Genomic DNA, 15107 nt, shown 5'->3' on the forward strand with positions numbered 1-15107 from the left:
CAGCTGAGTTTGATTCAGCAGTTCCTCTGTCAGAGCTCCTAATAAACCTGTAGACCATCAGTGTATTAAAATAATTCCTGGTTTTGGTAGGCTGCTTCAAAGTGAATCCTGGAAAATCTGACTGTGCATATTTATAGAGACAGAAAGTGGGAAAAGAAAGAAATCTTTCAAAAACCAGAGGAAATGATTAGCAGTGTAGGAATGCCAGAATGGTTTGGGTTGGAAGGGATTTCTTGTGGATTTCTTTGTGGGCAGCAATGATCTTTTTGCTGAATTACTATTGCAAACATTCACCAATCTAGTAATGAGAATGTATCTGCACACCCACAATTAGCAAACCAGCACACAGAGTAAAAAGTTAAAACCAAAAACATAACTAGGATGTTATGTTTAGGTATTAGGACGTTATGTTAGGAGTACAGAGTAAAAAAAACCTTTAGAAAACCTCCTCTAATTTCTTCAGTCTGTAGCATGCAATTTGTTTAAAAGCATTTAAAATGGAAGTACTATTTTTTTGGGTTAGGTTGAGAATGGTCTCTGTGTGTATGATGCATGTGAAGCTTTTTTTGAATTAACTGATGCTTTATTACTGGCAGAAATAGAATTAAAACTGATGAATATTTTTAAATAGGTGATAAAACCCTGCTAATAAAAACAATTTAAATTCCCTGGGAAACCTCTATCTCTTTTGTAAATGATTCAGTTTGTCTTTGAACTCTGTGAACTAAAAGGTTTACAAAGTTATAAATATTTTGTGGAAATGGTAATGTCAGAGGTGATTAATGTTGGGATTTCACTTGTGTCTATCCTAAGAAAAAGTGACTAACATTACAGCTTGGAGATGTGGGAGTGTAGGGCTGGGGAAGGGAGCACTTGGTGAGAGAAGGAATAATTTCAGATTTTAGGATGATGATGAGCAGCACTTGATGGTATTTTACCTCCTAACCTGGGCAGAACTCTGAGCTGGATGTTCTTTAAGGAGTGAGCAAACATTTGTACTTCATGCTTTGCACACATGCTCTGTGGCAGTACCCTGCCTCAAAACCTTCTCTAGATACCCCAAAAAGTGCCAGGTCAGCCTGGGAGTCAGCAGCTCTCAGCAGGACCCAGAACCAGGCACTCCCTGGAAGCAGAGTCAGATCTATTCCAATTAAATACTTGTATAATAACTGAGGGTTTAGAGGAAGGGAATTAGTGAGTCCTTGGTGTGCACGTAGACATCCTTTTAGTCAAGACACCTTCTGTGAATTAGCATAAGAATTATGCAGATAAGCTCTTTATCTCTCTTCTCTGTAGTTCTTTGAAGTCCTTAGAAGTTTAGGAATTTAGCTAAAGGAAACTGAATAAGCAAGCAGCATTTTGTTTGTACAAGAGATTAACTTTGCTTAAATACAGGTATGGCTTCACATTGCTATCTACTGACAATCATTTTTCTGTATGCCCATGTAAAATTAATTTTTATATCTAAGATGAGTTTTACAATTCACAGCGTGTTGCTGTGAGTTGAATTCAAATTAATTTCTTAAGGAATAAGGGTATTCTCATGATGAATTTGGAACAGTGTTAGTCTTTGTGGGACTCCCAGAGAGAAGAAAATAAAAGGCAGATTGCAGGCAGACAAACTTTAGATGTACTTACATAGATTTGCAGACATGGAGGGAAGTCAGAGATACCAGCCAAGAAAGGAGAGTGGAAATCTAGATTCCTCAAGAGGAATTTCAAAATACCTCAGTCCCAACAGGAGAATGTTGCCACTGTTCCCATGTCTCTTACAGTCTTTGATCCTGTGCCAGAAGCGTTTAGCAAGACCAGAATGGGAAGAGTTGGGTGGGAATGGGAAGAAGAATGGTGTCCTGGTTTGGGCTGGGGCAGAGCCGGTCTCCTCTCAGCAGCTGGCCCAGAGCTGTGCTGGGGTGCAGTGTGGGAATGATGCTGATAACACTCAGGTGTTTTGGTTGTTGCTAAGCTGTGTTTATCCTAAATCAAGAACTTTTCTGTGTCTCACGTTCTGCCAGTGAGGATGTTCCAAAGCAGGATGTGAGGGAGCAGAGCTGGGACAGGTGACCCAGCCTGGCCAAAGGGATGTTCCAGACCACAAAACCAGGGCATAAACTGGGGAGTTCCCAGGAGTGGGGTTGATGCCTCAGGTTTTAGCTTTTATATGTTTCAGATTCTGTGCTGCTTTAGTGTGCAGTTCTGAGCTTCATATCAGGGGATGGTGAGCTCTCTGCACAGAGCAGGGAGACAAAACAATTCCTGCTCTAGCTGGGGACCAAGGACAAATGATCCAATCTCAGGCCCAAAAGCACAAACAATGTGGGCTGAAGAGAGAAAAACAAGCAGGAGGGACTTCATAAGCTAAAGCTGTAATTGGACAATGAACTGCAATGTGCACATGGAGCAGAGCTGATCCCAGGGAGAGACCCCGGCAGCGCTCGTGCATTTTGGGACCATTTGAGTTCATCTTGGGTGCAGCCCTGGCTGGGCTCTGGTGCTGCCCAAGGAGGATCCATGGAGGCCTTTTAATAAATCCCTGATTTATTCTTTAGCTCTGTCCAGCCTCTGCTCTAGATCAGCCTCGATAAGGTGTCAGTGCCACTCAGGGTTCAGGGACAGAGCCTGGCATCTGTCAGTGGGGAGCAATTGTATTTTGCATCACTTGTTTGTTTTCCTTCTTCTTTTCATTATCCTTAATAATAATTACTATCATTATAATTTTATATTTTGTTTCAATCATTGAACTGCTCTTATCTCAACCCACAAGTTTTACCTTTGACTGTCCTCCCTCCCTCTGGGGTGGAGTGAAGAGGGAGAGTGAGGAGCTCTGTGGTGCTCAGTTGCCACCTGGGCTTAAACCATGACAAATCTTACTCTGAACTTGGCTTCCCCTGTTCTGCAGGCAAAGGATTTATCCCAACAGGTAGCTGGTAACTGCCTTAAAAAATCAAAAGCAAAACAAACTTAATACGATTCTGTTCTAGGAACACAACTTTTCCACTGAACTAAATTTATCAAAACAGATTATCAAAGTTTTATAATTAACTTCCTAGCAAATAGGAATTAGCATATATTATATGAGTGCTGTGTGCTAATCAAAGGATATTTAGTGAGGCACCCACCTATGCATGCCCAGGAATTACAAAGTTAATGAGAGACAGCAGCACATGTAACTGTAACTAATTAAGCAAGACACAAAAAATTCCGTAGATGTTTGACTGAATATGTTAGACTTTACTCATTATCATATTTACATGGTGAGTTTATTCCAGTATTAAGTTTGGTAAAGTAAGATATTTAAAGTTAACTTTCTGTCTGCAGTACAGGTACACCCTCAATGCGTTGCTTTGGTTTGCAACTCCTCTATTTTAAATTCAAAAAAGCCCTAAAGGGCTTTGACCCTGGGTAGGTTGAATTAGCACAAGAGGTTGTTTTTATTTCTTGCAGAAGGAAACTCACGGGCAATAAGTGCTTAAAACTCAGGCATCAAGAGGCTGCCACAAGGTAGGTAGACTAAAACAAGGGCTCAAAGAAGTACCACAGGGACTAAACCATGTTAGAAATAATTAGGCTATGCTTAGAAATATTTTTAACAAAAGCTTCTGTGACTCTACATTGAGCTTTTTCTACTTGTTTATGCATAGATGTGTACTTAAAATTAATTTAAAGGTATAAAAAATGATTCCATTTTGTAGAGGAATGAACAATGACAGTATAAACACCCAGACAGTTTTCTACACCATTTTCCAAGAGAAGAAAAGTGGTTGTTTTAAAGGAATGCCAAATAAAAATGTCTAATATATCTCTGTAATAACAGTCTAGGTGGCAAAGTGTTGTGTAGACACTTAGGTATGAATATGAGGAGTCACCTAAATTTGCACCTCTCACAAATAATGTTTTCTCTTTAGACTGAGTTGTGTTTTACCCTCCAACATTAAATCAGAAATAATGTGTATCCCTTGATTATATAGGGGTGTTTTTGTGTCATCCTTTGTGTAGACATTAAGAGAATGATGTGAAATTATTGACAAGATGTTTATTTGTTTTCAGATAAGGAAGGGCTGCTGTAACTCAATCTTAGACAATGCATAAGGGAAAGAAATGTAAAATGTGTAGAAAATAATCTGTGATTATAAAACAGAAATAGAGCAGTTTAGATGAGAAACTAGCACTGTTTGTACCCTTAATTTATTTTCATGATTTTCTGTGTCAGAATATGAAATGCTCTGGCTGGTTTTAATTAAACCTGTAAACTGTTTTCTTCTTTTTACAGAAAATATTGCTGGTTACAGAGCATATGTCGTTTATCTAGACTGCAAGCTCTCACTGTTCAGATGTGTTTGAGTTTCCTTTGTATCCACTTTGAGCTTCTGCTTTTTTCCCACTAAAATGTCTTTGGGAAGTGGAACCTATTGGTTGAAATGCATCTTCCCTGTTAATCAGCAGAACTCTGAGTGGCAGGCTCATGTGCTGTCACTGAGAAGGATTGAATATCACAGTTGCTTCATCCACAGAAAAAACCCTGATTTTTGGTCTTGTCAAAGATCTGGAGGAGTTGAGGCAATTGGCTTTCAGCTTTGCTTCCAATGGAAACAAAGGTTATGAGATTTCTGCTGTCTCCCCCTTGATAACATTTCTAATCTCTTGGGCAGTTTAAACTATTTTGACTCAAAGTCACTATGATTCCACAGATTTGCTGAATCTGTGTTTGGATTGATATCAAAATAGTGCTGTTGAGGAAAAGCTGTAGTCTGAGCTCAGCCTTAGTACAGAACATTACAAAATCCACTTGACACAGCCATTAGGGTTTGCTTTGGGATCAGACTCTGGGGAGTGTTTACTGCTTTTTTATATTAAATTATAGTGTTTCTCTGAGAAGTTAAAAATGAGACCCCAAAACAACAAAAATGTTGTTAACTACATCAGTAGAGTAGAAAATGTGTTCTGTAGTGTGGTGTTGAGGTATTTAAAGTAACATCTATGGTAGGAATATTGATTATATATAAACTGTTGTAACAAAAAAGTGTTTTTAATGCCACAAGCCTTTCAATTTTTTGCGCCATCCATTTCCTTTTCTGTTTGAATCTTTGTGATCAAAGGCTTTAATAATTTCACACATGGTAGATGTGATGGGGATCTGTTTGGGCCAGCTGGGAGATGTGGGTTTCTACCAAAAACACAATCAGGGAATGGATTCATTCTTCCATTGCTGAACAGTGGAAAGGCCTTGCATATCCATTTTGTAAATGCAGGATTTTACCTTCTCTTTGAAAGAATCAATGCATATATTTTTTTCTTATTTTTTTATCTTATTTTCTATAGAAAAATAAGTTAGGACTATTCTGGAAAGAAATTACCTTTCTTTGAGAAATCAAAGAATAAAAGCTGACATTTCAAAGATTTTCCTCTTCCATTAGATTGCACAAAGATGGTACAGAACATCAGTGGAAGAGAGATCTAGGAAATGTGGTTGGAAGTGATTAGGCTGATAATTAAAGTGTTTTATTTGGGCATGATGTCATTTGCAATCTCTGCTCTGCTGTCCTCTGGGTGGTGCCCTGACAGTGCATTATAAAGGCAAGTCCACAGCTGGAGTTTGAATTTTTAATAAACTGGGGAGAGCAGCTCTGAGGTACAAGAGCTTGAACTCTATGGTTCTGATCCTTAAGATCTTGTTCATGTTGTAAGATTACAATATTTTACACAGCAAGGTCAGATCTTCCACTGCTGAGGGTCATCACAGAGGGCAAAGGCAGAACAGGACGTGGACCTGAGCAGGTCTCAGCTCCAGCAAATCCATTGCTGTTACTGCCATCACTGTTTTAAAATACTAGCAGCAAGGATGTGTTAATATCCAATTTTAAAATCTGATTCTTAATTAAGTTATTTTATGGAGAGGAGTGTAAGGGATGGCAGAGGTAGGTAATACTTACTAGAGAAGTTTTAAGTTACTTCACTGGTTTTGCTGTGGGCTTTTTTTTTTTTTTCTTTTTTTAGAGATCAGGTCTGTCTTATTTATAAAATGTATAGTTTCAGTCTAAAATAAATAGAAAATTCATTCAGACACTGAATGGTGAGTGATAATTGTGAGTGATCCCCAAAGAAGTGCATGAAAGTTTCTCATTCAGTTGAATGTTGAGTTCAGGGAATGAAGTGTTAAATGCAGCAGAACTCAAGGCTGTACTCATCACTAAGTGTATTTTTTCCTGGATTTTCTTTATTTTATTCTTTTTGCTGTACTTAATTTACAAATGAAACCTTCCAAATGCTTGTCTTTCCATGGTTGTTCCATGAGTAGATCTTTCATCTCTGTGGACAGACAAGTATTCCACAGGAGAAGTCTGAGCACACAGCTGATTCCTGTGACTTGTTGCTTATTTTTAAAATACTTGTATATATTGGTGTGCACAGAAATATCATTAAACTGTTCAGAAAATCCACTGTGGCTGAAAAATAGTGTAGAAGGGTTAGAAGGGTTTTTCTATGTGCCAAGGTGATGCTGGTGGCTGAAAAATGGATGTGAAAGACTGTCAGAGAATGTGCTGTTGAATTGTGGAGAAACAGGTCATAACAACGTTAATAAATTAGTTCATTACGATCATATTTAAATAATATCCATGTAATGTGTGCTAGTCCTCTTAATTTTTTTTTTTTTTGAGACCCTTGTATGTTATTTTAAGAAAAAAGTGAAATGTTTGGGATTTGTGGACAGTGCTGGGCAGTGGACACCAGGCAGAGCCACTGGACAGTATTGCCACCTGAATAACCACTGGGCAGTCATGAAATTCAAGAATTCATTTTCTCCACTCTTTCCTACAGATGCACAGAGGTTATTCCTTCCACATTTAATTTGAAATCCATCCTGCATTTTTCCTCTGTGCCTCTGAATTCTCTGTCAGCACGCAGCAAGGTACAAGTAACTTTCTTTAAAATATCTTTGTTCTGAACTTAGAGATGAAGATCAGATCAAACTTTTTTTCCTGTATACTTTTTTTCTGGTGCTTTTGGAGGGATGAAGCAAAGGCCTTTCAAAGCAGATTGGCTTCATTCCAGCACCAGACAATGCATTTGATTATGAGGCCCCAAGATCAAGGCAGCTTCTTGAAACCAGCCTCAACTTCAAATAAAGCACGGCTGAGATGTGCAGATTGGTTTGATCTGCATCTTTGTGTGCATCCATCTTATGGAGGGGCTTTTTCCTCCAGTGGAACATTAGAGGACTTTTCCCAAAGTTCACTTTTCCAAGTTGACAATAGAATTAACCCTCCATTTTGTACTTCCTATTAATCCCCATTTCTTGACTAATTTTTTGCTGTTCCACAGGAGTTAACAAATTTCTCAGTTTTATATAGAGACAGCAGGAATGGCCAGTGACCATCAATTCCTAAAATCTCAATTGTTGAAGACATTAGACCAGTGAATCCAAACCCTTTTTTTTTTTTCAGTAAGGGTCAAAGTTTTTACATCTCTTGCCAATTCTCTCTTTTTTTTTTTCTCATGACTCAGTTGGGAGGTGGTGTGATACTTCACACACCTGATTTGTGCAGGCACTCAATTAAGAATCTCAGCTCTTACATTTTTTACATGAAAGAGGCAATGAGAAAAGAAGTGTACTTATCTTGCTCCTGCAGTTTACCATTGATATTGTGCTGCCACAAATGTATATAGTATATAATATTTTGATTTTTTTAATATAATTTCTTGCATATTTCCATTCTGTTTTAGTGAACTGGAGGAAAGGTGATGAAATAGAAAATGCATCTGAGTGAGAAAATGGGCAGAGAGACAGAGAGGTAAATCTGTGACACAAATTGTTATTTCCTCAAGCTGTTAGATAAGACAGAACCAAGAAAGCAGGCAATAAAAGCAGACAAAAATGGAAAAACAGGCGGTTATTGACATATGATCTAAATTAAAACACCTTGTGTTTACTGAAATAGCCTTTCATTTTTTAAGCATTTAGTTTCTGCCAGTTTCAGAAATTAATAAGTTGTCCACTGTCTCCAAAAGAATTTAACACTTCAGTGTCTGTCCATTATTATACATGCTGTCTTTTTTAAACAGAGAAGCATAGGAGAAATTTTATGCTTTCAATATCTCTATTGCCTAATTCTGTTCTTTGAGTCAGAATATGCTTATTACCCTTTTTTCAAACTTGGAATTTTTTTTTTTCTTTATGTAATGGTAGTAGCAAAAAGACTGAAAAATATTCAAGTAATAATGTCAGTTAAAGTAATAAAGCCCTGTCCCACCTTCCATCCACAGCCCCATTCTCATGGGATTTACCACAATTACTCTCAGACCTCAGTGTGTCTGCTTTGGATACAATCTCTGCAGATTAATAAAAATCAATGGAATATTTACCTTAATTGCACTCCAGCCTCTTTCTTTTAATCATGTTTAATAGATCTAACAGCAAGTGCTGCTTCCCACTAGTGGTTTTCTCATTAGCACTCAATTGGAAATAAAACTTGAAGATGAAGGTTGGCCCCTAAAGCAGCAGAGGATTTAAGGTAATGTTTCCTGGGCTTTGCACAGGACATTCCTAAAATAAAAATAAAAATGTCAATAAAACCTCTACCAGAGAGTTACTGAGGCTGGCACAGGGCTCAGGCTGTCCCCTCTCCCTGCTCAGAGCACATCCCTGGACTTTGTCCAGCTGGATTTTGGATATCTTTAAGGAGCCTCCACAACCTCTTTGGGCATTTTGCTCCTCCTGCAAGGAGAATACTGCTTCACTACTCTGATCTTTAAAAAGTTGTTTTTTTCTTACGTTTAAATAGAATTTTTTGTATTTCACCTGCTTTTATTGGAGGAGCTCTTGTATGAGACTTTAAGCCCCTGGTCATGCTGGCTGCAGAAGGCAGAGCTTTCCCACAGCTCAGGGAGGGCATCCTGCTCCTCTGCTCAGCTCTTTGGGGCACTCCTGGGGTCCTGTGCCCAGTTTTGGGCTCCCCAGGACAAGGGGACATGGAGAGGATCCAGAGAAGGTTGAAAAAAAGGATGAAGGGGCTGGAACATCTTCCTTATGAGGAAAGGCTGATGGAGCTGGGAAAGGAAATTAAACCCAGTACCTGGGCTTGATTCAGTTGTCTCCCAAGTGAAGTTGTAAACAAATGTGGAATTTAAAGGAGGATTAAAACATTTTGATTTATTCCATTCTGCATGTTCAATATCAATAGTTTCATTCCAGAGAGAATAATCTAAATAAAGTAGAGAGATCGGGATTAGATCAGGATCAATGCTCAGTTCAGAATAACAACAGTATTCACTCAGGCTGACTGCTTGCATCCACTTTTCTATGGTTCCACACAAGTAATTTTTAACTTTCTTTCAGTGTCTGCAGACGGTGTAAAAAACTGACTATTTTCATTGGGAGGTAAGAATGAACATCAAAGATGGTTCTGTCGAATTCTATGTTTATGTGTTTATATAAGGAGGAGTATGCATATACATATTATGCATGAGGAGTCTATCATTATCCATCAAAACTTTAAAACTTTCTGGCAAATTCAGGACCCCTTTATTGACTGTAGTTGTATGCAGAAAGAAAAGGCTCTTAGCTGCACTGAATAAACTCCTGATATTTTCCTCATAATGGCAAAACTTTTATCTTTAATGTAGATTTTGAAATTTAGCTTACTTATCAGCCAATTCTCTGGCTTCATCTTGTACGCTTCAAGCTTCAAGCAAGAAAAGTCACCAAGGAATTTTGTAAAAGTTGTGGTAGTTCAGAAAGGTAAACGTCAGGCTGGGTTCATCTCTTGTTTTCAAATCTTCCCAGCATTAAAATTGATGAAGAGAGGATTTATCAGGATGAGAAGTATTCAGCCATAACATGCAGGAATCCAGAGCCCCATGCATGTCCTCATTTGTCTTTGTCTTTAGTCATTTGTCATTTATGGTCATTCCAGCTTTGTGCAGCCATGGCTCGAGTTCTGTTTAGATAGAGCTCTGACTGCACATTTGTAGAACCCCCTCTGAAATTTCTGAAACTTAATGAGCCTTTGCAGTCTCAAATTCACACTAAAATTTATGCAGGCCAGAGCATGCTAATATGGATTGTCTTCATTCCTTCTTTCAGTGAAAACACTTTTTCCTAAGCAAGAAAGCAAAATTTTGTCCTATTAATTTGTTTGTTTGTTTGTTAGTTTCCCAGAAAACAAAGAACTTGAAAAGAACTTGAATTGTCAACTGCAATCTTGTGAATTTTCATAGTACTTTATATGAGGGTTAATCTGCTGATAAGAATGAATGCAGATGATCATCTGATTAATTGAACTAAACTGTAATTAGGTGCTAATGAAGATCATTTGTAAGCATATGGAATGCATGTAATTCTTAAGTTTGATTTCTAAAGCTTGACAGTTTTCTGTTCTACTGATTTTTAGTTTTCTCTTTTCTTTGTTCAGGTAGGTTTCAATGCTGTTTGGAAAAAAATAGAGAGAGTAGAAAGTGAAAATTGCTTTGTAAGGAGGCTGAAACACGGCTGTGAACATCTAAAAGTGAGTTGGAAATTTGTTTTACTCTCTGATGGATGAGGAGGACAGAAAATTATCAGGACTAAAGGTTATGCCAGGAGTGCACCCTTCAGCTGCCAGCTGTTCCTTGTAGGAATTCCCACAGGGACCAGCTCTCCTCAACGTGAAGGTGTTGGAGCAGAGTCCCCTTCCAGCAGCTGGGTGGAAACATCCCCTCAGAGGGAGGGGAGGAGAAGGCAAGGTGATCTTGATGCCTTGTGCAGGCTGACCTAGAACAGAGGCTGGACAGAGTTAAAGAATAAAGCAGGGATTTATTAAAAAGCCTCCATGGATCCACCTTGGGCAGCACAGGAGCCCAGCCAGGGCTGCACCCAAGATGAACCAAAACTGTCCCAAAATGCACAACCGGTCATGGGGTCTTTCACTTTTATAAGTTCTGGTCTATTAGTATATTGGTTAATTGTCTAATCAATAATTGTATAATTATTACATAGTTAATTGTCTAATTACAGCTTTAGGTTATGAAGTCCCATCCTGTTTGTTTTTCTCTCTTCAGTCCAAGTTATTTGTGCTCTTGGGCCTGAGATTTGGATCATTTTTCCTCAGCCTCCAGCTAGAGAAGGAATTGTTTTGTCTCCCTGCTCTGTGCAGAGAGCTCACCATCCCCTCATATGGCACTCAGAACTACACACTAAAGCAGCACAGAATCTGAAAAATAGAAAAGCTGAAACCTGAGGCATCACTCTCCAGGCTCTGCTGGTTGTGTTTGGGCAGTCTTTAGAGGAGAAGCCAAAAAGAACATCCAAACCAGCATAATTTAGGTATTTTGCTCTTTTGTAGCATCTGGTTCAAAATAAGGAGCAGAGATTTGTGAACAAAAAACTATAACTAGTCTTCAGGCAACTTGATGTCTGTTAGAAGCAAAAATAATAACCCATACTTAAAAAATGATAAAACCATATCAAGTCTGAAGAGAGAAAACACTCAAATCCCATTAAAAATCAATGGGCTCCGATTTCACTCATGCAAACAAGGCTTCTTGTTCTTGAAATTCAAGGTAATTGACATTTGTTTTCTTGTTTGGTTTCAATTTGAAATAATGATGCAGAGTTAATTCTCGGCTGTCTAATATCTGAGTCTTACACACACACAAAAACACAAAAATCTCATTTGCACCAGGATTGCCAGTTAATGATTTTGATCAGAAATTGCATTGTGGTTTCATTAACTCCAACTAAAACTTTTGGTTCTTGTGCTTATGCCAACTATAATTTGTTTTGATAAAGGCAGGAGTTGCTGTACCCATCTTAGGGCCATTTCTCATTGGAGAAACAAGATATTGAGAAGTTCTGTTCAGCACAGTTACTGTTCCACTAAGTTAGAGTTAAGCATAGTTCTGTGCTTTCAATAACTAGAAATTGCTTGAAAATACACATAATTACAGAGGACTCAACCTTTCTTTAGTATGGGTTAGCATCCTGCTCTGTCGATAAGGCAATAATATTAATAATAATAGTAATAATAATAATAATAACTTGAAAAAGTAGCAAAGTCATTTTGATACCATGATAAATGTTTCAGATAAATTGCTGGCTTGTGCATTGACCCTCATGGCAGTGTTGGATGATTATATCCAACTTGTCAAACAAAACAACAGCTTATGATCTCAAAAAATTAAATTACCTCATAGCATAATTTTTAAAAATGGAGTTGGGAAGAAAAGACAATAAATGCAAGTAGCTGTTCAGGTCATGTCTTTATTAATAGCCTGTCATTAAGCAAACTAAAAAAGCATGAACTGTGCCATATTTAGAGATTAAGTGGGAGCAGAACCTCATTAGCTGTACCAGGAAATCTCAGTCAGATGGTGGCAGGGCTGGGAGCACTTCACTGAGTACATCTGTAGAGTCCATCCTGATTAAAGGGTCACACAGAGAAAATGGCACTTCGAGCACTACAATATATTGGGCTGGCTTGGGCTTGTGGAGGGATTAAGGAGCTCCAGATCTCCTCCAAAATGCCCTCAAGCAGCTCCAGTGGTGAAAAGAAACAAAACATAGGGAAGGGTAGGTACAACTGCACAGGAGAGCCCTGATTTTCAAATTATTGATATTTTAACCTAATTTATTTTGAGATATAAGTGCTGGCATCACTGCAACTGGACTAAACCTTTGGACCTAGACTTTGGACAAAATAGGAGTAATTTCTTGGCTTTGCATGTCAGGCGTGTTCCTTCTGCTCATATCAAAACTTTGAGAGAAAGGAACACAATTTTAAGCAACATACCACAGACTGGTGGGAATTCATGCAACTTCTGCTCTAATTTGGGTGAAATAAATTGCTGATGACTCCAAGATGTGCCTCCCATAGTTAGTAAAATGCCCAAGGATTACCCAAGTCCATCTCTCAGCAGGAGCAGATGATTAGGTTTTTGAACAAGAAACACCTATGAGCAGGAGAGATTAAATCTATTTCTAGAACTATAGAGTTTGTTAATTGACCACATGGAGTCAAGCTCTCCATAAGAGCTGGCAGGTTAGCAGATAGGTTTTATTAGAAGGGAATCCAGTATGAGCCACCATTGCCTGTCTATAATCCAGAAATACTGCAGTCTATCTTACAGCTAAAATTTTTATACATTTAAGTAGCTGATAAGTTTTATAATCAGTAAAGATGCCCCAATCCTCTAAAATGTAAACTCTTTTAAATAGCTAAATTCACTGCATCTATACACTGTCCATAAAGACAAGTAAAATGTAAATATTTCTCAGCTGAAATGCAGAACTGCTTAATCTCTCTCCTGGTGCCGTATTTTACTTCAGCTGTGTCTGACTGCACATTGTCCTACCTATAAATAAAGTCATTAGGTTGTCCACAGAGCCTTGCAGACGTGTCTATAATCAGCAGTGTTATAATCCGAGCACTTTCTGCACTGGGAGTTTGATCTATACAAACACGAATACAATAGTAGAGGGATTTTAAAAGTCAAATAAATGTCACTGGAGTGCAGTAGTAAATGTGTCCAAGGAATGTGCTACCTTAATTGAAAATTCAAATTACTGAGCATTGCTCCTTTTCAATAAAACATTCAGTGCTGTTGAATGAAAAATCAATAGCTGCTTTATAGTGCATTTTTCTTAAGCAGTAGGCAAGAACTCAATTCCCCTTCAAAGGATTTTTATTCTTCTATCTTTAGTATTTACTTCTCTCCCTCTTTTTCTCTCTCTCCACAGAAGAACAGTCTTCAGATTCTTTTGTAAGCCAAAACATACTTCACTGGCAAAATAAAACCAGAGCATGTAGTATTCAAATTTGTTATCTATTGTTGTAGTTAAAGTCATTATAAAGTCAGGTGCTTGGGTACCTCTCTTTTTCCTGAGTGAACACCTAATTTAGACTGGGTCTTCTGAGGTTTCAGGAAATACTCTAGTTCACATTGGGATAGGATAGGATTTAATTTTAAGGCAGGAGCTTTGACATCCTTGTAGGGTAATTTGAGATTTGTCCTTGATATTCAGAGAAAAAAAAAAAGATAGAACAAATTTGTAAAAGCTCAACAGGAAATGGTAAAAATGCACTGGAGATTTGTAAGGAAAATCAAAAGGAAATTGTAAATGCCTGCTAAAGCAGAGATCTTTGTGGAATGTGAAGTTCTTGGGGAAGATTCTCCATGATGCTTGATAGAGGCTGAGAGTCCTCCCATTGCATTTGGTGTTTGCCCTGAGCACTGGCAGCTTCCATGGGGGCAGGCTCTGCATGAGGGGCCCACTCCTGGTGTCCCCTTCTGCTGTCACCGGGTTCCCTGGGAGGGAGCACAGGGAGTTTTTGTGTCCTGGCATTGGTACCTGCCCCTTCTCCCCTCCTTTTCCTGCACACCTGGAGGAAAGTGAGGCTTTCCAGCCACTCAGCTGCAGCTTTTTGCCTCTGGGACAGGACACACCACATCTCTGGGATTCCTGTCCCAGCTGCATCCCAGCAAACACTCTCATCTCCAGCATGAAAACTGCTGCAATAATCTGCACCACAGTGATGAGAAACATTTCAGATTTGCCATATAACTTATGGCAAGAAAAGCTCTCGTGTTACAAACTGCTGTGCACAGAGGCTGTTGGGAATTTGGAGTCAAAATTATATTAATCTTTAAGGGTAAGTATAGAGGAGGTCATTAAATTCCAGCATATAAATCACAAATATTGATTATGCTGGTACTTGAATACATAGTGTCACTACATATGCCATAGCCTGAAGTTGTGAATATATTGCACATTCCCAGAGCTTTTTGAATTAATTCTGAGCTTCCGTTGTTTTCTAAGAGAGGAGAGAGCAATGACAGTAAGTGTTACTTAGAGCATAAGCTCCCAGGGAAATGTGCCTTGCTAAAAGACCAGGAATGAGCTTTAATTTAAGTGTGCAGATCAAAATAATTCCTTGGAACTTAGATGAAAACTGTATGTGCCAGTATAGACTCGTTCATTTAAATGGAACTTCTCCTTTCATAGCGTTGCACTGATGCCACTTAGTAACAAGGATCATTAGTCTCTGAGCTAAAAATGAGACCAGGAAAAGAGCCAGTTCAAAGTATGCATTACAGCAGGAAAACCACTGCTGCTGCATGAGATGGAAGTATCA

General features: G+C 38.5%; 1 long non-coding RNA gene across 1 annotated transcript in view; it reads left to right on the forward strand.

Moving 5' to 3' along the window:
• LOC135304240 (uncharacterized) overlaps positions 1-15107 on the forward strand; it is a 96719-nt gene that overhangs the window by 49659 nt on the left and 31953 nt on the right. Inside the window, exons 3-8 of the long non-coding RNA XR_010365660.1 lie at positions 3445-3501; positions 4271-4595; positions 6817-6907; positions 7723-7790; positions 9335-9376; positions 10410-10502. This is a non-coding gene — a long non-coding RNA (uncharacterized LOC135304240). The remainder of the gene's footprint in view (positions 1-3444; positions 3502-4270; positions 4596-6816; positions 6908-7722; positions 7791-9334; positions 9377-10409; positions 10503-15107) is intronic.

Source organism: Passer domesticus, chromosome 7 (assembly GCF_036417665.1).
Source record: "Passer domesticus isolate bPasDom1 chromosome 7, bPasDom1.hap1, whole genome shotgun sequence".
NCBI lineage: Eukaryota > Metazoa > Chordata > Aves > Passeriformes > Passeridae > Passer > Passer domesticus.